Raw genomic sequence first — 23008 nt, forward strand, 5'->3', positions numbered from 1 at the left:
TGCAGCTGAGACGACTTGCAGCTTCCCAAACAGCATCTTATAAGCCCCGCCATGTGAAAATTGCATGGCAGAAATCTAGGAGAAAACAGGGCGTCCAGAAAATGGCTGGCAGAGTGATTATTCCATTTAATCACCACAACGCCTGGTGTAAAGTAGGCCCAGCGGCCTCCGGTATCCTCATTTCCCCAGCTCCCTGAATATGAACCAAGCCCACAGGTCTTAGTTTAAGACATAGCCTTATATTCCCTGCAGAAATGGCGTGCCAATTGGAATTCCTTACTAGCAAAAAATATGTCCAGAATAAGACTGGAACACAAAACTTATTTCCTTTTCAGTGTAACTCTTTAATTCTGCATATTACTCCTTATCTGCTTGCCCAGGTAGAACAGAGATTTGGAATAAGAATCAGGGAAAGGCTGCCAATGTTCATTCTATATCTGTGTGTCCATAGAGAGAAGGTGGGGTGAAATAATTAGTTTAGTTACCCAGGCAGGTGATTTTTAAAACCGTGAATTCTTGACTCTGTGTGTGTGTATGCATACCAGGCACAGATAAGTATTGGGGCTATAACAACAACCAAATCAAAGTCCCTGACCTTAGATTACTCAACTTCCAATTGAAAGCAGACAATAATTAAAATGATGATGTATTAGTATGTTGGGGGGTGATCCATGTTATAAAGAAAGCATAAAGCAGGGGAGTGGAGATTAGGAATGTTAGAGAATGATGGAATTACAAGTCTCCATAGGTGGTGAGAGAAGGCCCCAGTGATAAGGTGAGATGTGAACAGAGATATAAAGAAATAAGGACATTAGCCATGGGGATATCTGGAGGAATAGCAGGGGATCAGGAGTTCAGCAGAGGGCACAGTGAGTGCAAATGGGGTTGAACACGCTTAGCACTGTGACATGCAGGCCGCTGTGAGCAGGCAGAGTGAAATGATCAAGGAGCACGGTAGGAGATGATGTCATAAAAGTAGTAGGAGAGGGATGATCACTGAAAGTCTTGCTGTCCATGGTGAGGATATGGGCTCTTATTTTGAGTGAATCCACTGGAGGAATTTGAGTGGAGGAGCGACATAAGATTCCAAGTTCATGTTGTCACCCAGGTTGCCCTAGGGAAAAGACCCAGAGTGGGGCAAGAACTGAAGCTGGGAGACCAAGAATGGAGGAGGAAGTTACTGAAATCATCCGAGCAAGTGGTCATAACACCTTAAACCAGCATGACGAGTGCGCCCATCCGACAGAAGCACCCATGAGTGCTTCCGACGAGTGCACCCACCGACATTGGCATTGGATGGTGAGACTGACTTCTCTCTCTCTCTCCCTCTCTCTCTCCCTCTCCCTCTCTCTCTCCCTCTCCCTCTCTCTCTCTCTCTCTCTCCCTCTCTCTCTCTCTCTCTCTCACACACACACACACACACCAAGAGGGCACGGAAAGTTTAATTACTCATATAATGAGGCTTTTTGAAGAGAACAGCATAGACCTCCCAGGATGGTTCAGAAATGGCTTGAGAGAGCAGGCAAAGGAAATGGGCCTGGGGGCTGGATGGAGATTACGGGGTGGGCTGGGCTGAGAGGGTTCCCACCCACAGTTCGAATCTTGCATTGGGGCCAAAGCAGGGGGCCCCTGGGGCTTTTTGAGAATCGGCTTTTCCAGGTGTGGGGCAGAAGGAAAAGAGAGAGGAATAAGGCTTCAAAACTGTCAGCAACTCAAACATACAAAACATGCAGTCAGTTCTTTTATGTGATGGCAGAGATGGTGAGAGGTAATCAGATTCCGGAACTATTTTTAACGCAGAGGAATAACATTGAACTGGAATGAGATTCGGCATGAAGGAGAGCAGGACGATTCCCTCTCTCACTGTACCTTAGCAAATAAAAATTTATAAAAACCTAAAAACCAATAAGAAAGTTGTTTTATGTTGAAAGTTTTATTTAAATATAAAGGTCATGTCCTTTACTTCTCTTTCACTCTCTCCAACCTCACCAACCATTTTCCCTGGAAACAAGGACAATCTCTGCAAGTAGGGATGTTTAAAATATACCAGTTGATTGAAAAAACTTACAATCTTATATGATTAGAGTATTATGTTGACTTGAAACTCCATGCTACCTTGCTTATCACTGCAGTCAACCAGACTTTTATAAGTAAAATTTTTCTTAAATGTCCTACATTATAAAACTGGAATTTTATATCATTATTCACCTTACATATATTTAAATATCTGGGGTATAATAAAAAGTCTTTTACTTACACTGCAACTTTTATTTCACAAATGACCTTTCATTATTTTATAGCTAATAAAGGAAGCAGCTGTGTTATAATAAAAGTGTCCTAAAATAGGAATCTAACATTCTGGGAATTATTCCAATTTTGCCATAAACTAAGAAAATGCGTGGTCCTATTACATGGGTTCTCTGAGGTACATCCATAAAAATATAGAATAGGATTCAGTAATTCCCAGGGTTCGCCTCTCAGTGGCTCTGTGTCAGAGCTGACAGCCCACGTGACAGTGTGAAGGACACTTGGACAAGTGTGTGGATGCTCACACTGCTTGTAACACAACCCTTCACCTCTGTCTTGTCAAATACGAGTCATGGCCCTGTAGTTAGAGAAATCAGGAGACATGCAGCCTCGAAGTTAAGAAATTTTATCAGAATTATTTTAAATGAGTTTTTTTATTTTTTTAAGATTTTATTTTTATTTATATTTAGAGAGAGAGGAAGGGAAGGAGAGAAACATCAATGTGTGGTTGCCTCTTGTGTGCTCCCAAGTGGGGACTTGGCCTGCAACCCACGCATGTGCCCTGACTGGGAATTGAACCAGCAGCACTTTGGTTTGCAGCCCACGCTCAATCCACTGAGCTATGCAAGCCAGGGCTAAATGAGTTTTTTAATGAAACCATTTATGTCTATTGCAGAAATAAGAAAAATATTGAACAGCTTAGAAAATATTTAATGAAAATTAAAAGAATGAACTATGCTATGCCTTCCTGATCTTTTGAGATTTAGAAAGAATAAAGTCCACAGAACCTGTGTGTTGTTAAAATTTAACTTTCAAATACTTTACATACTTACTTGTAAGGTACTCCTTTGAAATGAGAGATTTTTAAAACTTGAAACAATCACAAATTATCTAAAATTACTTTGACCCTGGTCTTGGCAGGTGTGGCTCAGTTGGTTGTCATCCTGTAGCTGAAAGGTTACAGATTCAAGTCTCAGTCAGGGCACATACCTAGGCTGCGGGTTTGATCCCTAGTCCGGGCACATAGGGGAGGCAGCCCATTGATGCTTCTTTCTAGCATTGATGTTTCTCTCTTTGCCTTCCTCTCTCCCTAACAGCAGTGAAAAAATGTCCTTGGGTAGGGGTATAAAAAATATTAAAATTGCCCTGACCCTGGATTATTAATCTTAACTATAAAAGTATGACTGAGTATAAAACTGTCCGTTGTGGCCATATGTTAAGTAACCCCCTGTCAAAAGAAAATGTTATATGTAATTTTTAAAAAGGTTTTATTTATTTACTTTTGGAGGGAATGGAAGGGTGAGAGAAAGAAAGGAAGAGAAACATTAATATGAGAAAGAAACATTGATGGGTTGCCTCTTGAACGTGCCCAACCTGGGACCGAATCCACAACCCAGGCATGCTTGCCAGATGACACCCAACCAATGAACCACACAAGTCAGGGCTTATATGTGATTTTAAAAACCCAACTAATTAATGTTTTAAAAGATGAAACATAAAAACATTATAAAGCTATAACTCAACCCTTTTACTGACAACTATGGAAGCACTCTCAGAATTGATGAAAACATCTGATACACAAGAAAGTCCTATCTAACAGACAGCGCACCCATGTCCCCCCCAAATTATTCTCTTATGTGTGTCCAGTGGTCGTTTGCTGCATCCAATGCTCTGTCTTCAGAGAAGGCTCTCAACCTTTGTTATACTCGGTGCCTGCCAGATTTGGCCACTACTTTGATCATTCACTTGATACCACAGACCGCCTTTTGGTGGGGGAGACAGGGATTGCTCGTCTTTGTACGCTTGGGACATTGCACAACACTTGGTGAACGAGAGGGTTGTAACGGAGTGTGTTCTATCAAGCCAGCCAGTGTTGTAAAAAATTCAAGCAGTGATTGGAAGCTGAATCACCAACACAAAAGCTAGTCTTTTGTTCTGATGTGGGCTAAGAAAGTGAATTAGTGATTTAGAAATGCCAATTGCGTTGCATGAGAGCAACTTCAAAATTCACTACACAGGAACATGCTTCTGCTTCAGAGAGAATATTGGGACGTTTACCACAAATCTGACCACAGACATGGCGTCTGTCTCATGAAAATAGGGAAGAATGAAAGGGGAGTGGAAACCAAGTTAGAGACGTTCAAATGTAGCCAGCCTTTGTGATGGCTAGGAGGGAGTAGATCCTTAGGGACAGAGTTTTGATGTGGTTTATATTTCACTCTTGTTTAATTGTATTTATCTTAGAATCAGCATGAATTTTTTCCAAATGCTAATATTGCTCATCTGTGCTGAAGGTTCATAAAGTTTCTATTAAAAATTGAATTCACTGATTAAAGAGCGAGTAGCGACCATGGTAATGGAAGTGAGGGAGCCTTAGTGAAAAGACAGAAGTCACAGAGTGAAACAACATACTTTTCAGAGCTTTCTTTCCAGAGCCCCACTCTGCTCAAAGCTTGGAAATCCATATTTGATGACAAGGATCAGCAGGTGGGACTGATACAAACAGATAAAATAAAGTTCTCCTTCACAGAGATTGTCTCAGTTTGTGTAACCAACTTCTTTCTGGAGCTCTTACAGCTCAATGTTTGCCACTGATCAGCAACCCTAACGACATTTCAGGGGCCAAGTGTGACTGAAGGACAGAGGGGTGTATGTACTAACCCGGTACTTTGGGGCCCTCGATTTTAAGTCACCTAATGATAACTTGACTGTCAATGTGGTCTTGGTGCAGATAACTGATTTTGTTCTTATTACTAAGGCAGAGCTTCCCCCTCAGCACCCAGTGCATTGTAAGGGGCTCAGAAAATCAAAGCTGTGCAGAGCCAGGCGTGGCATTCTGGTGGGAGGTGGTGGCACAGGCCTTCCTTGACATAACGTAGGGACTGATGTCAGACAAGTATCAGTTCAGAGCACCACCTGAGCACAGCCCAGGGTCACAGAGTGGCCTACCAGTTGGCAAAGCACTGGTAGGGACAAGAGTCGTGGTGCTCAGAGGTGGAGGTCGGTGAGCAAAATTCTGGACTGCACAGGTCCTGTGCTTGTGTATAGACCCTGAACATTTAATTTTTAGCCCCCACATGTCATTCGAGCTCTGAGACAAAATAAAACTCTGGAAGCTTTACCTTGATGAGAAGCATAACTCCTTTAGACTGCCGGCCCAGTTCACTAGTCAACTGGTTCTCACCGACTGTCCGTCCAATGCGCAGTGTGGCGGTCACTGACGGTCAGGCGCTGCTTTAGCTGTTGTGACGGCAGCATGGAAACAATGATTTAAAAATGTCTGCCCTTATGACGTTTATGAGCAGGGGAAACATATCACTGAAAACTTGTGCTGGAATGCGAATTTTGGCTTTCGTTCGAAATTAACAGTGCGGAAAGTATATAAAGCAGTTTGACATCACTCGTGACTCAGAAGTTAGTTGTTGCGAAAGTGATATTATTCAGTATGTGTTTCACCTGTAAGTGCTATTTTGCCGTGAAATTTTAGGCTGAATTCACTGAACCTTATCCATGCTGCGGAAAAAGCTGGTTTCCAAATCGTTTTGTGTTCTCTAGTAGTGGCTGAGCACCTTTTTCTTGCTGAGAAAAGAAATTTAATTCGGACTCTCTTCCTTTATTTTTTCCTATTTAAGAAATTAATTGGCTTGAGCTATTTTTGAAATGTAAAAATTGGTTGCGACTCTGTTCACTTTGGCAATAAAACACGAGCCCTGCTGAACCACCAGACTGGTGCGCACGGTGGCACCTGACGTTCTCCAGCCGCTGTTCCCGACACGCACCCGCGGGGCCAGTGACGGACATATCCATGGAAGCGAATGAAGCTCCCCCTTGACACTTGTGTGTTAATAGCATGATGGGTTCAGGTATTTCCTGCAAAGTTTCTGCTCTTGAATGATGCAATAAATAAGCATAGGCTTTAAATACCTCATGTTTTTTAAACTAGCTTTGTTCATTGGTCGAAGTAAACCTTTTTCTGCTTCACATGTATTTTTAGCATCACGGTGTAATACACCTTAGCAGATTCTACTCTAGGCTGTCCTGTTTTCTCAGTTTCCCCAAAAGTGTGCTCACCTATAGTTGTTCCACCCAGATAACTCAGTAACTGCAAACTTGGCACCAAATAAACAACTGGATAGTACAGGTAACATTTCTTCATCAAGAACCAAAACAAACCACTCAAAACATCTGCCTACTTTTTGTTGTTGTTAACCAATGGTGTTGTTCCCGATACGCTTAACAATTAGAAAAACTGTTCTCATCAAAAGAGTAAGGATTCTACATTTATCTCTTCCAGATGCATTTCTTCAACCACTGACATCAAACACAATTTAATTAACTCACTAACAGTACACCACTTTCTTTGCATAGCTAATAAATGAACCACTGGGAGACTAACATGGCAGCCTTAATTTTTCTTTTTGTCAGTGTGTGAAGAAGTTCTACTGTGATAAGTATTTGGTATTTTCTGATTTTTCTGGACATGGCTTTCCTGCTCAGCCTGATGATATCAATGCACACTGTATTAGTTTCCCGTTGTTGCAATAACAAAATACCACAAACCTAGTGACAACACACATTTATTATCTTACAGTTTGGGAGGTTAGAAATCTAAAGGGCATCTAACTGGGTTAAAATCAAAATGCCTTTGGGGCTGTGCTCTTTCTGGAGGAACGAGGAGACTATATTCCTACCTTCCCCAACCTCCAGGAGGATTGCTGAATCCTAGGTTCGTGCGGCCCCAGACAGCGGTGACATCACACCAACCTCTGCTTCTACCGCGCCATTTCCCCTTGGACTCTGACCCCCCTGCTTTCCTCTTTCCGAGGACTATCGTGATTTCCTCGGGACCTCTAGGGTTGTAACGGTCTCAGTCTGCTTGGAACGGTGAGATTCTGAGCCCGAGAGCCAGAGCCCCAGGCCTGCTCCTAAGTGATTTTAAATTGTGCATTTTTAACACTATAGTAAAGTAATTTAAGATATTTCGTGTGCTCTCTCCATTAGGGGCTATTTCAAGCCATGGCAGCACGAACCGTTCTGTAAAAGAGAAAATGTTTCTAATGTGGTGTTTCAATGTTCGTGCCGAGACAGAGTGAGCTATTGCTTTGCACTAGGTGGTTTGGCCATGGAAAGAATACTGTCATTGCAAGGGAAACAGTCTTATTTCTTCACATAACAACATGGTTTACCAAGTTCTCCCATTCTTTTCATTGATTTCTAACTGAGTTGATGACGTTTCAGACTGGGACTTGAGAAAATATTTGAAGTAGTATAGGTAAACCTCGGGATATTTTATTAAAAAACACTCAGCTCAATTGCTGTGTTCAAAACACACATTTTAAATGCTTCTTTACAGACACTAAAGTGAAAAATACCTTTTTTGGGGTTGTAAACATGTGGTAGTACCAGAGTATTGTATAGTCAATATTAAATGAAAGCTAAAACTGGAATGTGCTGAAATCGAATTTGATTAATTTGTGTGCTCATCTTTATTTTTGTCTTTAACTTAAAAACTATAGTTGACACACAATATTACATTTTTCCAGTTGTACAACATAGTGATTTAACATTTATATATTTTGAGATGATCACTATAATAAGTCTCGTACCCGCCTGTTACAATGCAAAGTTATTATATTATTGACTATGTTCCCTGGGTTGTAAATTAAATCTCCATGGCTTATTTATTTTATAACTGAAAGTGTGTACCTCCTATTCTCCTTCGCCTTTCCACCCATCCCTTCATTCCCTCCCATCTGGCAACCATAGGTTTGTTCTCTGCTTCTATGAGTCTGTTTCCATTTTGTTCTGTTTGTTCATCTGTTTTGTTTATTAAATTCTCTTTAATGTTTAGAAAACAAGATTTCTGACGTAAATTGGTGTGTTCTGTCAGAGACTTAGGGTGACCCATTTCATTTATATGGTGCATCACAAGAAAATCACCCAGGACCTGCTGGTGAGTGTGTATAGTGTTTACTACACACACTTTGTTTGTTGAAAACAAAGTCAACAACCCACCCCTGGGATAGAGGGTGACAGCCACAGACTAAAGACGGGGCTGGTCGAGGCCCAACACCCTGGTTCCCTAGGTCAGTTCCATGGTCCATGTTTTCTTGTGACAGGGTTTGCTCAGACTACTGCCCTCTTCATTTGCTGTAACAAATGTTAATAACCTAATTTTGTAAAGTCCTATGACTAGAGTAAAATTAAAATTATCTGTCCGTCTTAAGGTACTGAACTTAGTCACATCTGCAAAGTCCCTTTTGACATGTAAGGCAGCACATTTGTGGGTTCTAAGATTTAGGATCTGAACACCTTTTATTTGGTGGGGGCAGTATTGGATTGCCTACCACAGCTAAATCGTCACTGCATAGAAACACAAGGCTTTGTCGCCTAACTTGGTAACAGCATAAACCATGCCCCACTGTGCCTTAGAAATGTAACATTCGAGTTCCACTTTTCCCTTCCTTTTTTGTTTTGACTTGATGGAGATGCACCAATAGTAGAAAAATAAAATCAAATAAAATGACATGCATAGCAGTCAAAATGCTGTCAGGTTATAACTCCGTCACTGCGGTGAGTCGGCAGGGGGCAGCCGTGAGAGCACCCATAGGGTGTCCATTCAACTATTCAACTCTGCTGTTGTAATGAAACACAGACCTGGACAGTATAGTCAGTGGATGTGGATGTGTTCCAATAAAACTTTAATTTTGGCATTGCAATTTCTATTTTATATAATTTTAAATGTAGTGACATATTATTATTCTTATCTTTAAAATAGTTTTAAAAGTAGATAACCATTTTAATTCGTGGGCTGTGCAAAAATAAGGAGTGAGTCAGGTTTTGCCTGTGGGCTGTAATTTGCTTTCTCATGGGGTCAGAGCCCCCTACTGTGGGAGGGTGTGTGGCCTGTGCCTAGAATTAGACTAGTTCATTTCTGCCCACACTGCATCAGCTGGAACTTGATCACCTGACCACACCTACCAGTGGGCTGGGACATGTGGCTCTGTGTGTCTAAGGAGAGGGAACATGAGTATTGGTGAACATTAGCATTTCTATCATAGCCTGCTCTTTCTGGGAACCAAATTTTCATTTTCTCCCTTTTTTCCATGGGCAGACTTTACTGACTTCCAATGTGCATTTCAAAGTCCAGGGTCTAAGGTCCCTCTACAACATATCAGATATAATTGCTCATAGTCCTGTCGCTTATGAACTTAGAATATACCCCTGATATCCAGATAACAATAGATCCACTTGAAAAGAGTAAAAAAGGAAGACACAGTGGATAGTGGTCAGGGGTAACCAGCTGGACAAACACCGAGAAAGCTCCTGACCCAGAAAGAAGGGGAAGCTTAACAGTTTTTTTTTTTTCTGAGTTTGCTCTCTGTGAGGAAGTCTAGCACACTACTCTATGTTGCCCTCCGACTCTACTCTTTGGGAGGGTTTTCTGTAGCTCTCATTTTCCTTGGCACATCGGAAGTGTGTTATGCCTTCTTTGGGGCAGGGAGCTTTGATAGCCCACTGCCTTTCCAAAGATTATTTTAATGCTCTTTAATTACAACCCCTTAGACCACCCTTATGGTTTTATGTGCCATGCAGTTTCCTCATGAACAAAGCTTCAGACTTATTTGCTTGTAATAAGTACCGTGGGCTTATAACGACGCCCGAAGATGCTTTCCAGACACTGCCTTCAAATGAGCTTGATTTTATTATCTAATTCCCTCCATTTTGTTCTTAGCTTAATGGTGGCTTCTGTTGGTTCAACAGAAGTTTTTTTTTTTTTTTTTTTGGTTACTCAAAGGCTTTCTCAATTATATCACTGATTAGCCAGGATCTAGAAACCACAGACATTTCTAATTCTTTCAAGGTCCACGTTTTTAGACTCTTTCTATCCCTTCTCACTTCTGCTCACGAAGTGGCCAACTCCTCCCCGAGTTCATTTCCTTCTTACAAAACCCTGCCAGTGGCAGACGAACTCATCGGGCTGGGTTATTAACGTTGATTCCCCCCCCTTTCCCTAGGGCTACAATTCAGTAAGCGCGTGGTCTGCCTGCCCAATTATTGCTGGCAACAGATTTTTGCAAATGTCTTTTCCACAGCATAACACTTTCCTGATTCTCAGTCTGCTTTCTACCCTCCCCCTCATAACCCATACTCTTCAACTGCCACCAGAAAAAATGAGGCATTAGGTTAAGTGCTATAGCAAACACCATCAACGTTTCAGGAGTATAATGCAATTAGATTTTTTTTCTCACCCATGCCACAGCCCACCTTGGTGTTCATTGGGCACATCTCTCTGTGGTCAGATTCTAGTCCTTGGGAGGAGATTTGAACCAACAATTTAAGGTTCCAAGCCTAAAGATCTTGAGGAGATACAAAAAAGAATGACTCAGAAATTTAGGTAAAAGACAGGCATTTGAATTCACTTAGGAAAAAGTAAACCAAAAGTTCAATCCNTGCTTGTAATAAGTACCGTGGGCTTATAACGACGCCCAAAGATGCTTTCCAGACACTGCCTTCGAATGAGCTTGATTTTATTATCCAATTCCCTCCATTTTGTTCTTAACTTAATGGTGGCTAATCACTTGGTTCAACCGAAGTTTTTTTTTTTTTTTTCTGGTTACTCAAAGGCTTTCTCAATTATATCACTGACTAGCTGGGATCTACAAACCACAGACATTTCTAATTCTTTCAAAGTCCACATTTTTAGACTCTTTCTATCCCTTCTCACTTCTGCTCACGAAGTGGCCAACTCCTCCCCAAGCTCATTTCCTTCTTACAAAACCCTGCCAGTGGCAGATGAACTCATTGGGCTGGGTTATTAACGTCATTTCCCCCCTTTCCCTAGGGCTACAATTCAGTAAGTGTGTGGTCTGCCTGCCCAATTATTGCTGGCAACAGATTTTTGCAAATGTCTTTTCCACAGCATAACACTTTCCTGATTCTCAGTCTGCTTTCTACCCTCCCCCTCATAACCCATACTCTTCAACTGCCACCAGAAAAAATGAGGCATTAGGTTAAGTGCTATAGCAAACACCATCAACGTTTCAGGAGTATAATGCAATTAGATTTTTTTTCTCACCCATGCCACAGCCCACCTTGGTGTTCATTGGGCACATCTCTCTGTGGTCAGATTCTAGTCCTTGGGAGGAGATTTGAACCAACAATTTAAGGTTCCAAGCCTAAAGATCTTGAGGAGATACAAAAAAGAATGACTCAGAAATTTAGGTAAAAGACAGGCATTTGAATTCACTTAGGAAAAAGTAAACCAAAAGTTCAATCCAGATGAGGAACCAGAGTCTCTAGATGTCATGTCCCACAGAATTGGGATAGAGGTCTCAAAGTATCTCCTCAGATCCCCCATGGCTGTGATTGGTTGAGAAAGTCCAATCAGCAGGAGGCATACATGGCCACAGCCCCAGGATCCAGAAAGTGACAGAAAGGAAACCAGGCAGGTGTTAGGCTTTCTCTCCCTAGAGCACCCCAGTGTGGCCTGTGAGTTGACCAGACTAAAGGAGAGCTCCTACTTTAAAGTGGAATTTTCTAGTCTTCCTTTGTATTGTCATCATTTTCATTGTAGGTTTGGGAGTTGGTTTAAAGCTTAGGAATAATTTTTCAATTTCTTGGTTTTGTTTTAGAAATTGCAAATTTATTTATATCAGGATTAGCTGTGTGTTGGGTTCTATGGTGAACTTTCTTTGGTTTTATTTATTTTCCTAATTAAAGCCTCAGTATTTATACAGTCTCAGTGACTATAAATATGCAAATAAGTGGTATCTCTTTGACAGCCATATACCTCACATATTAGAACTATCATATGACCCAGCAACCATACTTCTGAATATGTATACAAAGGAAATGAAAATAGGATCTCAAAGAGATGTCTGCGCTCCCGTGCTCATTGTAGCATTATTCACAACAGCCAAAATATTGAAACAATCTATGTGCCCATCAATGAATGAATGGATAGAGAAGATGGGAGATATGTCTGGGAAAAGTCCAGCCACTGTTAATATACAAGAATGGTTTGCACACATCGATGTAACCTGGCAGCCAAAAAGAGTGGACTGGAATGCACATGCGTGAACAATGACAGCTTTACTGTACTGGTCAGTGGAGGCAGTAGATGCTGTTGAGTGAATGTGTGTACTGTGTGGTCGCCACACTCAAAATCACTGAGTGAGTAGTGCAATGAATCTGCATCACATTTTGGATTAATTTTGAACATTCTTCTTTGGAAATTATTCACATGATTTAGAAGGCTGAGGTTGGGGCAACTGGTGATTGCAGCTTCATCATGACAATGCACCTGCTCGTGCATCACGTCTTGTGCAGAGTTTTTTGGTGAAACACCAAATCACCCAGGTGACTAAGCTCCCCTACAGCCCAGATTTGGCACCCTGTGACTTCTGGATTTTTTCAAAACTAAAATCACCTTTGAAGGAGAAGAGCTTTCAGACCCTGTATGAGGTTCAGGAAAATACAACAGGGCAACTGATGGTGACTGGGAGAACTGTGTGAGGTCCCAAGGTGCCTACTTTCAAGGGGACTGAGGTGTCATTGTCCTATGTAAAATGTTTCTTGTGCCTTGAATCTTCTTCAATAAATGTCCCTATTTCTCATATTACATGGCTGGATACCATCTGAACAGACTATATATATATAAGCATATACACACACATATATGAATATATATGTGTATATATATCCAAAATGGCAGTTACTTATAAAAATTGTGTATTTATTCTACATGTTTAAACTTCAGTCACCTTGAAAGTCACCTCCCTAGTATCCTCCATTTGATGCAATGCACCTATTGAGATGTTTTTTCACTCCGCAAACCAGTTTTTGAATTCATGGATTTTCATGCCTTTTAGTGCTTCTGCCTTTTCTTGTTTCACCTCTCCCACATTGGCCAAACGTTTTCCTTTGAGGACTTTTTTTTTAATCTGGGGAAACAAAAAAAATTGTCACTCAGGATAAAGCTGCATGAATAGGGAGGGTGGGGCATGGGTCATGCCATTTTGAGTCAAAAACTGCTCGACAGTGCAGTGAGGGCAGGTACACTCATAAATCACCCATCTTGAAATGGGCAAACACGCTTAAAGAGTCTTCAGAAAAAATTCACTGAATTCAAACACAGCCCCTCACAACATCAGCTAGCACACTGATACAGATGGGTTCCTAGAACACTCACCTAGCAGGAGAATCTTGAACTACAGGAGGCCTGCCCTCCAGAAGATAATTCTGTTTTTTGTTTTTTGTGGGGTGTTTTTGGTTCCCCCCTCATGCATGTGTGCGTGTATGCGTGTGTGTGTTCATGGGACAGAAGGAAATCCTGTAGTTTGCAACATGGATGGCCCTTGAGGCCAGTGTACTCCATGAAGGCAGCCAGATAGGGGATTTTATCACTTATATCCAGAATCTAAAATAAAAAGTCAAACTCAGAGTGGACGGAAGAGTAGTTTCCAGGGACTAGGGTGGGGAAATAGGGAGAGGTTGGCAAACAAATACAAATTTATCAACTCTAAGATGAATAAGGTCTGGGTATCTAACATGGTGACTATAGGTGATAATGAAGACAAGCAGTTTGCCACCCCCAAATATGCCTGTAGAGGTGCTGATTTTAAGCTTGATATAAAGGACCATATGCCTCAGGGGAAAAAAAGCCCCATAAACTTTTGACCTTCCCCCTGCCTGCCTAAAAGGACTTTAAACAGAGGACCTGCTCCAGGAAAGGGAACATCATTGTAGATCACTATAGGTTTATATAAATCGGTATGTACTAGACAGGGAGGGGCCAGGCAAGCAAGACCTATTTGTTCAAACTCCATTCCATGACCCATTGTCAGAGAGCCCAGCGGACACTTAGCTACCAATCATTTGCTTTTCCATCTCCACGTGAATCGCTTTCCTGCTTTTTGAAATTCCAAACCACATCCACCCACTTGTCCTTAGCTCTAGAAGGGCACAGAAGCCTCCACTTCCCGCTACATTCTTGGGTTCATTTTTATGGCAATCCCAAATGTGCATTTGTATAATAAGCTTGGATATTCTCTTTTTTAAAACTGTTTCTCTTAATTTGATTATTAGCCCAGCCAGAAGAACTTAGAAGGGTGGAGGGAAGTCATTTTTTAAGCCCTCACAATAACACTGTGTGGTATAACTGAAATTTGCTAAGAGAGTATAATTTCAATGTTCTCTCTTCCTCTCTCTCTCTCCATATAAAAATAATATATGCATATGTATATATGTGTATATATATAGTGATGAATGTGTTAATTAACCAGATGGCAGAAATCCTTTCACAACGTATATCAAATCATCACGACATGCATTTTATGTATATTACATTTTTATTTGTCAATTATAGCTCGATTAAATCCAGAACATGAGAATACTAATGGAGATTGTATCCTACACGAGCCACCGCACTGCGTGGAAGTTCAAAGATGAGTAAGATGTGAATCCTGCTTTCAGGTCTAGTCAGTAGGATGAACCAACTCATGGAAGTTGGAGTAAGAACAAGGATTTGATATCTGATCTAATTTTTTGCAGACAAATGTGATTTGTTAAGAAGAAGAAAGAATAAGGAAAAACCATTTGATGTTATGGAAAGAAAGCACATAAAAGAGAGAAGAAGGAGAATGACGAGAATCCAAGCTAAGGGGCTTCTGCACTCAGCCCCACCCCCATGCCTTTTTGCCCTTGCATGGGAACCAGCAACGTTCAGAACGACTCTCTATGGCGTGGAGCAGGTCTGCTTACGCAGCTGTAGCTGTCTTCCCCTCATCAGAGTACTGGCAAAGGGATGGTTGTCAAGCAGCAAGGGTAACAGGAAAGAGAGTCATTTGTAAGAAGGTCATTTAAAAAATACATAAAGTAACACATCAACAAAACAGTTCAGGTTTGATAAAAGCCAAAGCAGAAGCAGTTTTCCATACAGAAAAAAAAGCAGATAAAACTCTGGAATGGCTAAGGTGTGTCACATACAGAATAAGAAAAATAAGCTTCAGAAAACAGGTGCCAAAGGTCTTTGGTGCAATAACTGTCTTCGTGGTTAATCCACACTTAGTGAAGCGTTTGACTGGTGCCCTGCTCTGTGTAGAGTGAGAAAGTAGCCAAAGTGACAGAGCTCTGTTTCCACTGACTTTGCTTTGCTGTTAGAATGATTCAAATCACTGAAATGTATTCAAGCTGTTTTATTCATAGCAAAGCCCAGTTATCTTTCTTTGGAATATCATTTGCAGATGATGAAATGATGCACGAAGATCTGTGCTGAGGAGTGTATTTACTGTAGACGAAGAGCACAGATTACTAGAAAAATTCAATTTGGAGTAGGAAATGCACACCACTGGGTTCCATGTGGAATAGAAACATACCAGTGATTTTGCACAGAATTGAATATGACCTTAGCAAGATGATTTCATAAACACACTGGGAAGGATAGAATTTGAATATAAAAGTTCTCCTATGTAGCATTTAAAATTTTTATGTATTTCAAATATATCAGAAGATAGCCCTTGGTGAATTGGGGGAATGAGTTTTCTTCTCTGTGAGACAGAGAAGTTCAGTAAAGGACCCCCAGTGCACAGTCTCAGTTCTGAAACCAAGTGTGCCTTCGGTTGCAATGATTTCTGCAGGAATATGGAGCTTGGTTCCAGGCCTGACACTGTCAGCGGCACCTGAAAAACTGTGGACCATCTCGGAGACAGCATCTGAGCTCTTTTAAGAGGACAGACTAAAGGCATGGGAGAAACTTCACACTGGAAGAAAAGGATGCTGGTGGGACATCTGAAGGAAAGTCTGAGAGTATGGCCCCGTGAGTAAACGTAGAATAAATGTGACACAAACAAGTTGACATTTAAGGTAAATAGATTTCACTTGAGGTCAGAAGAACTTAAATAGAAGATTCAAACCTGGAGGATTCCAAAGCAGGCAGGGGTGGTTTCTGGAAGTAGTAAGTTTCTGGGCTCTGGCGTGTTCCCAGCTATTTGGCGATATGTTAATCTGACTTGTTAAGAAGTGGTTATAAAAATAACCATTTATAAGACATATGAAGATTTTTATAATAAAAATGATAAGAAATAAACTATCAGAATAAGACATTGAGAAAAACATTGGTAAAGTACATCAAAGGATTTCTAACAATTACACATAAATGTTTTATATAAGAAGGACATTAAAAACACAGAGAAAGCCCTGGCTGGTGTAGCTCGGTGGATTAAGCGTGGGCATGCGAACCAGTAGATTGAGGTTCGATTCCCAGTCAGGGCACATGCCTGGGTTGCAGGCCAGTTCCCAGCAGGGGATGCACAAGATGCAACCATACATTGATATTTCTCTCCCTCTCTCCTTCCTTTCCCCTCTAAAGATAAATAAATAAATAAATAAATAAATGAAAATTTAAAAAACACACAGAGAAAATGAAGAAAAAACAAAAGTAGAAAATGACAATGCCTATATAAGTTCAACCTCAGTTATTTAGAGAAATTAGAGTTAACATTACTACACCATTTTATACCTATAAAGAAAATACCATTGAAGAGTAAAGTTAAATTTATAATATGGTGGCAAGATTGATTTTAAAATAATCCCATACATTGCCAATGGCACTGTTCATTGGTAAAGTCTTTAGAAAAGCAAGCGAACAGCTAACCCGCAGCGTTAGCACTGTGGGCAACGCGCTTCATCAGATCTGCGCTTGATGATACAGTCCCAGGGAATAACTTAGATGGTGTGAATTGTAGCAGCATCTACAACAGTGGAAATGTTACAAGGAAATACATGATACTTGCGACAGATCAGTAAAATATTTACTAGTCATTAAAATTTTAAGAACACCTATAATATAAACTTTGTTTATAATAAAATGCTATACAAAAGTAGAAATAACAACTAAATTCTTCCCTGGCTGAGGTAGCTTGGTAGATTGAGCGTGGGCCTGTGAACTACAGGATCCAGGTTCGATTCCCAGTCAGGGCACATGCCTGGGTTGCAGGCCAGTTCCCAGCAAGGGGACTCATGAGAGGCAACCATACATTGATATTTCTCTTCCTCTCTCTTTCCCTTCCCCTCTAAAGATAAAATAAATAAAATTAAAAAAAAACTAAATTGTGACTGCAACAATGTAAAATATGTAAGCATGAGCAAATAGCAAAGAAAAATAAAAATAGTAGCAAAGGTAGTATGATTATAATGTTTTTTCTTTACTACTTTCTTATTTTAAAAGTAGTACTGTCGTTATTTAAGTAAGTAATTAGGAGCGGAAACCTTTTTTGTGCATGGTGTTACCACGTATAACTGATTAAAGCCTTGCTTCCACAAATTGTGTGACTTCCATACATATACGTGTGTGTGAAAAACTAACTGGTTTAGTGTGGGAATGGAGATAGAAACAGAAACACAATTAATCAGCTTGTCAATTCACTTACTGGAATGCCAGAATGGAGAGCATCATTCTGCTCTACCTGAAATATACAGAATAAAATGGTAAACAGTACTACCAACACAATTCCCACCCTGTGTACCCGGCATGCATCTTCCACGTCTCAGAGACAACCACTGTCCTAATCTGGTGTTTGTCATTCTCGTGCATTTAAAAATACTTATATTTGCATAAATACAGGGGCCAGGCATAATTGGGTTTACAGTTGTCCATATGGAAAAATACATACTACAAGAATAGATGATATAAGGATAAACTCTGTTTCACATACTTACAACTGTAAACCTACTCCCCCCTGTATATTCCTACAGGAAACTTGATTTTGCACATTTAACTATTTTATATAGATACTGCAGTATGCATGCACTTTATACATTTTGATTTTTTCTAAACATTGTTTCTGGCTTGTGGGCTGTGGTTTCCAAGCTTGTTTCTGAGACCCATCCATGTCGCAGTGTGGATTTTTCATTCATTTTCATGTTTCAGAGTACTCCAAGATATAAATATACCTCGTTTTGTTTCTCAGTGGTCCTATGGGTTGACAGTTGAATGCCTTCTGAAATTTTGTGATTACAGATAATGCTGTTGTGGATATCATTTCCCTGTCTTCTTGTGCATGTGCATGAGAGTTTCTATAGATCAGTGCTGTCCAACAGAATCTGTACCATGAAAAAATATCATTGTGCTATCAAATACAGTAGCTACTAGTCAAGAGTGGCCATGGGGCTCTGGAACAATCTTCATGCAACCGAGAGACTAAATTTTAATGTAATTTTAACTATTTTAAGTTTAAATAGCTGTGAGTGACAGCAGTTACTGTTTGGACAGTGCAGCTCTGCATCACGGAAGGGTGCACAGGTGGGGTCCTGAGGGACACCCATCCTCAGCGTCAAATGTCACACGCCTGCCCTCCAGTGTGGCTTGGAACTGTGTGTGATGCGCAATCCCAGGACTGCCGTGCACGCTCCTGGGGAGAGCACATCCTCCACAGCAATTGGTATTCTACTTTTAATTTGGTCATTTTTTTCAACATTATTATGGTGGTTTTAATGCAAACCTACTTGAGGGCGCCCAAGCAAATTGTCATGTTCATTAGTCGTTTGGGGTTTTCTTTCTTATGAAATACCTATGCATATCTTCAGCATTTTTCTATTGGATTCTTGGCTCTTCTTTCTTTTTAGGAGTTTTAAAATATATATTTTAAAATATATTTTTAAAGTACATATAAATATACACTATTGACTAGTCCTTTGTGATTATACATAATGCCATATATAACGCTTTCTAGTCTATGGCCTATCCATATGTTTCATATAGTAGAATTTAATTATAAGTTCATGATATATGCCTTCCGATTCTATTTTAAACTATCCTGAGGTCAAAAAGCATTCTCCTAAAATTTCTTTATAACTTTACTTTGTTTTCATAATTAGCTCCTTAATCTATGTAGAACTGACTTGCATGAAATAATCATGCATTTTCAAGTTCTTGTTCTCCCATACCCAGTTTCCACAGGCCCACTTCCTCACTGTGACGACTGAAGCACATCATGTACCCATATGCGCACGGGTGGTTTCTGAGGTCTTAACGCTATAACATACATCAGTCTGTCATTCATCTTGCTTATTCCCAGAGAAATGACTCAATTCCTATAGCTTTATACGGTCCTGGTGTACAGTAGAACAAACCTCCCTTCCTTGCCCCCAGATATAACTCCTCAAAATATTCTTGGCCTTTTGTTTTTCTATGATAGTTTAAGATCACTTTAGAAGAAATTTACTCTTATTAGTACTACTGGAGAAAATGACATTTTTATGAGATCCTTCTTACTCTTTTTTTCACTCAGTTCAGTCCTCTTTAATATTAAATCCCTCTGGCCCTCAGCCCTTACCCTCACTGTTACTATCCTACTCCAAATCCGTGTTATCTGGTCTGGAGTTCTGCGGTATAAATGTATCTCCTGTTTTCCATGCTCACCACACTGCCACCCCTCCCCCAACTCACCCGTCTAGTCCCCACACTAGTGAGAGTGATCCTTTTAACCGTCACACGGATTACGTCACAGCTATGCTCAAAGCTCTCTAAGGACCCCCATCTCACTCACAGTAAAATCTAACTGTGGCCTAGGAGTGAGTGCCCACACGGTCACCGGCCACTCCTCTGACCACATCTTCTGTGAGTCTCAGCCATCTCGGACCTGTTCACACACTGTTTTCTTCTGCTTGTAACCCTCTCCTCCCTCCAAGCACACAGAGGGTTCATGCATTCACTTCATTCAAGTACTTGCTCCAGTGTCATTTTACCTTAGGACTGCCTGCCCATCTGTTCTAAACTACCACCCCCATCTTTTTCACTGCCATAACCAGCTTAATTTCCATTTACCCCCACCTGACATTGCATCTACATACTTCTTTTCTTCCCACACCCCTGCCCCAATCAGGATATGAACTCCATGAGAAGGCAATGCATGTATGCTCATGCTTTGTACAGACAGTGTGCACGGGTACCTGGTTGCTCCTGTCCTGCAGTGCTCGGGCTATTGCAGGGAAATTGGTTCATTGGTAACCTCTTCACAATGTCTAGAACAGTGCACGGTGCATGGGAGGTCTTCAAGAAATATTTGTTCAATGTGGTTTTATGTTTTCTCCATGGGCCATGCATCCCACCTGACACACTCATTCCTGGATTTTATTTTGTATGTATTTTAGAAATTTGTATTTTCTATTTTTCCCCTATTTGTAGTTATGTTTTTAATAAAAGAGAAAATAATACTCAAAACTAAACTTGATGTTATCTCCACTTCTACCATATAGTCACACATTTATTCCAGAGTGTTATTTTAAAACACCTAACACTAGAGATCATGGAAAAGCACATTTTGAATACAATATGTTAGGGGTGGCAGTGATATATTACACCATTGTCATTCACAATAAGAAAGAATTTCAGAATCTGTCGTGCAGACCATCTCTGTGAACAATGATTTGGCCCCAGAACAAAGACAAAAGGATTGAAGAGCAGTCCCAGCCTCCTGGCAAACATGGGCACACAGGAAACCGCCGCTCAGACCATCCTATTGAAATGCCCCAAACGCTCCTACTCTTTGTCAATTTAGTTTGTTGCAGGTCCACAGCCACCACTGCTCCCGTCGTTCCTGCCTTTTTCGACCTGTGGGTCTATTAAGTAAGGGCAATCACTCTGCAAAAAGGTGACACTTCCTTTATGGAAGATATTGAATTCCAGGTCAGAAAACAGTGCATTGTAATGAAAGGTCAGTAAGGACACGGTGAGCCAGCTTCACTGTAACAACCCACTGCAGAGGGGGGCATCCAGATGCCACGGTGAATAAAGTGCATACAGAACGTAAGCCTTCACTTATTGCCTTTGGGATCCTTTTGGCACAAATCTCTCTGAGCTCAATTTTTTATCGTCCCACGAACATTCTATAGTTAAAAAAGCAAGAAGTGTTGCTCTAAAAAAAAAAATGGTTGTCTCATCAATGCTAGGGCAACTGAACTGGGTCCATGAAGGTGTTTTGTGGGACCTGGTGACCTTCAGGGGAACTCCTAAGCGGGCAGCGGTGTTGAATTTAACAGATAAGGTGATGCTTAGTGAATTGAGGCTTATTTTTCTCTCAGTATTGTTCACCCAAATAACCTCTGCTACTCCAACACTCAGAGTACTGATTGCTGTTACAGAGCTTCAACATACCATTGTTTTTCTAAAGGAATTATAGGGTATCTCAACTTTGGTTGTAGGTCACCAAGTTCTTGGCGGGGTGAACGGAGTTCCATGGTATTGCGGTCTAATCAAACCATCCCATGGTTCTCTTTACCAGTGGAAAATGTCAAGGGGAAGAGCAATATGGCAGTCTTTTGAAAGAGAGGTGAATGATGTGGATGACCATACACGAATTACCAAAGAATCATACTTAAATATCAGTGTACCTTTTTTTAGATGTGGAAATAAAGGAACTGTTATAAAGAGTTTCTACTAAGGGCTGCTCTTAAAAGATCCAAGTATCTCCAAATTAAATTCATGCTTCTTAGCTCTTATTTTCTCATAACATTGGCATAATTCAACCATAGCATTCTCCCAATTATCTCCAAAGTAAAAACAGGGTATTAACCACCTCTTTTTTTTTTTTTGAACAAAGTTCTTAAGAAATAATCAATTACTGTTTGCTGGGGTAAACAGTAATTCTCCTGGGAAGCTATTATTTATCGGATGAACCTTGAAGAAAAAAATTCAATCTGAACACATTTATAACTTTAATGGTCCTTGGAAAAACATAATCTTATATTCTTCCCTCTCTTATCTTGTCAATGTTATGAGAGTTTATTTTCCTTCAACAATTTATAGAAACCAGAGTCTGCAAACCACGAAAGTGCTCAAATTTATAATGGATTCATAACATGCAATTTCAGCCTTACTTCTTCTTTCCAAAGGTGTAAAACAGCTTAAATGATGAACATATACAAGTATATGGATGTAGAACATGAGTGTATATACACACACATACACACAATTTCTTACTCTTCTCAGGGAAGTAAAACATATATTTTTCAGGAAGATGTCATAGGAAATTCCAAACCTATGTAAGAACAAACTTATGTGGAAAAAACTTCAAATCAATACATCATTAGAGGGTATTGCGATTTCCCATAGTAAATAATTGCTGATAAAAAAAACCTTACACTCTGCTGAAATTTTAAATATAAAAAGGCTGCAGAATATGTCATTTATGATGTTTAAGGAATATAGAGATACTCCACTTCACACATCCAGTGACTGTTATATATGCCAAAGTATTAAGACATTTATACATGATCCTCCAGCTCTGCTTGTGTTGTTTCCATAGTAATATGAAGGGGGAGTTATAAGCCACATCACCATTTCTCTTGCATGGGCTGCTCCTATCCTATCCATTTCCATTTCTTTCTTTAAAGAAAAAAGTCTCTAGAAACTAAAATTTAATTTGATAATGTTTTTATTTCCTGTCTCTCTAGAGCACTACCTATAAATAGGGAGTATTGGATTAGCCACCTCTAGTGGGTGCCCCCCTGAGATTCCTGTGCACCAGAAACCGGGCATGTCATATCATACAGCCTCCTAACATTGGGATTCTTTAAAATTTTACATCAAAATGTGAAGGACCAATCCTCCAAGATATTCCCACACCCTCGCCTCCTCTGTTTCTCAGAGTCTCGGCAAAAAGCAGGTGACACATTCAAGCTGGCTAACTAAAGACAGTTTAACAATGGGGCCATTGATAAAGATGTGACAGAAAATAAGGAAACCAACAAGAAAGGGAGC

Source organism: Sturnira hondurensis, unplaced genomic scaffold, assembly GCF_014824575.4.
Source record: "Sturnira hondurensis isolate 20B ecotype Veracruz unplaced genomic scaffold, ASM1482457v3 Scaffold0013190, whole genome shotgun sequence".
Taxonomy (NCBI): Eukaryota; Metazoa; Chordata; class Mammalia; order Chiroptera; family Phyllostomidae; genus Sturnira; species Sturnira hondurensis.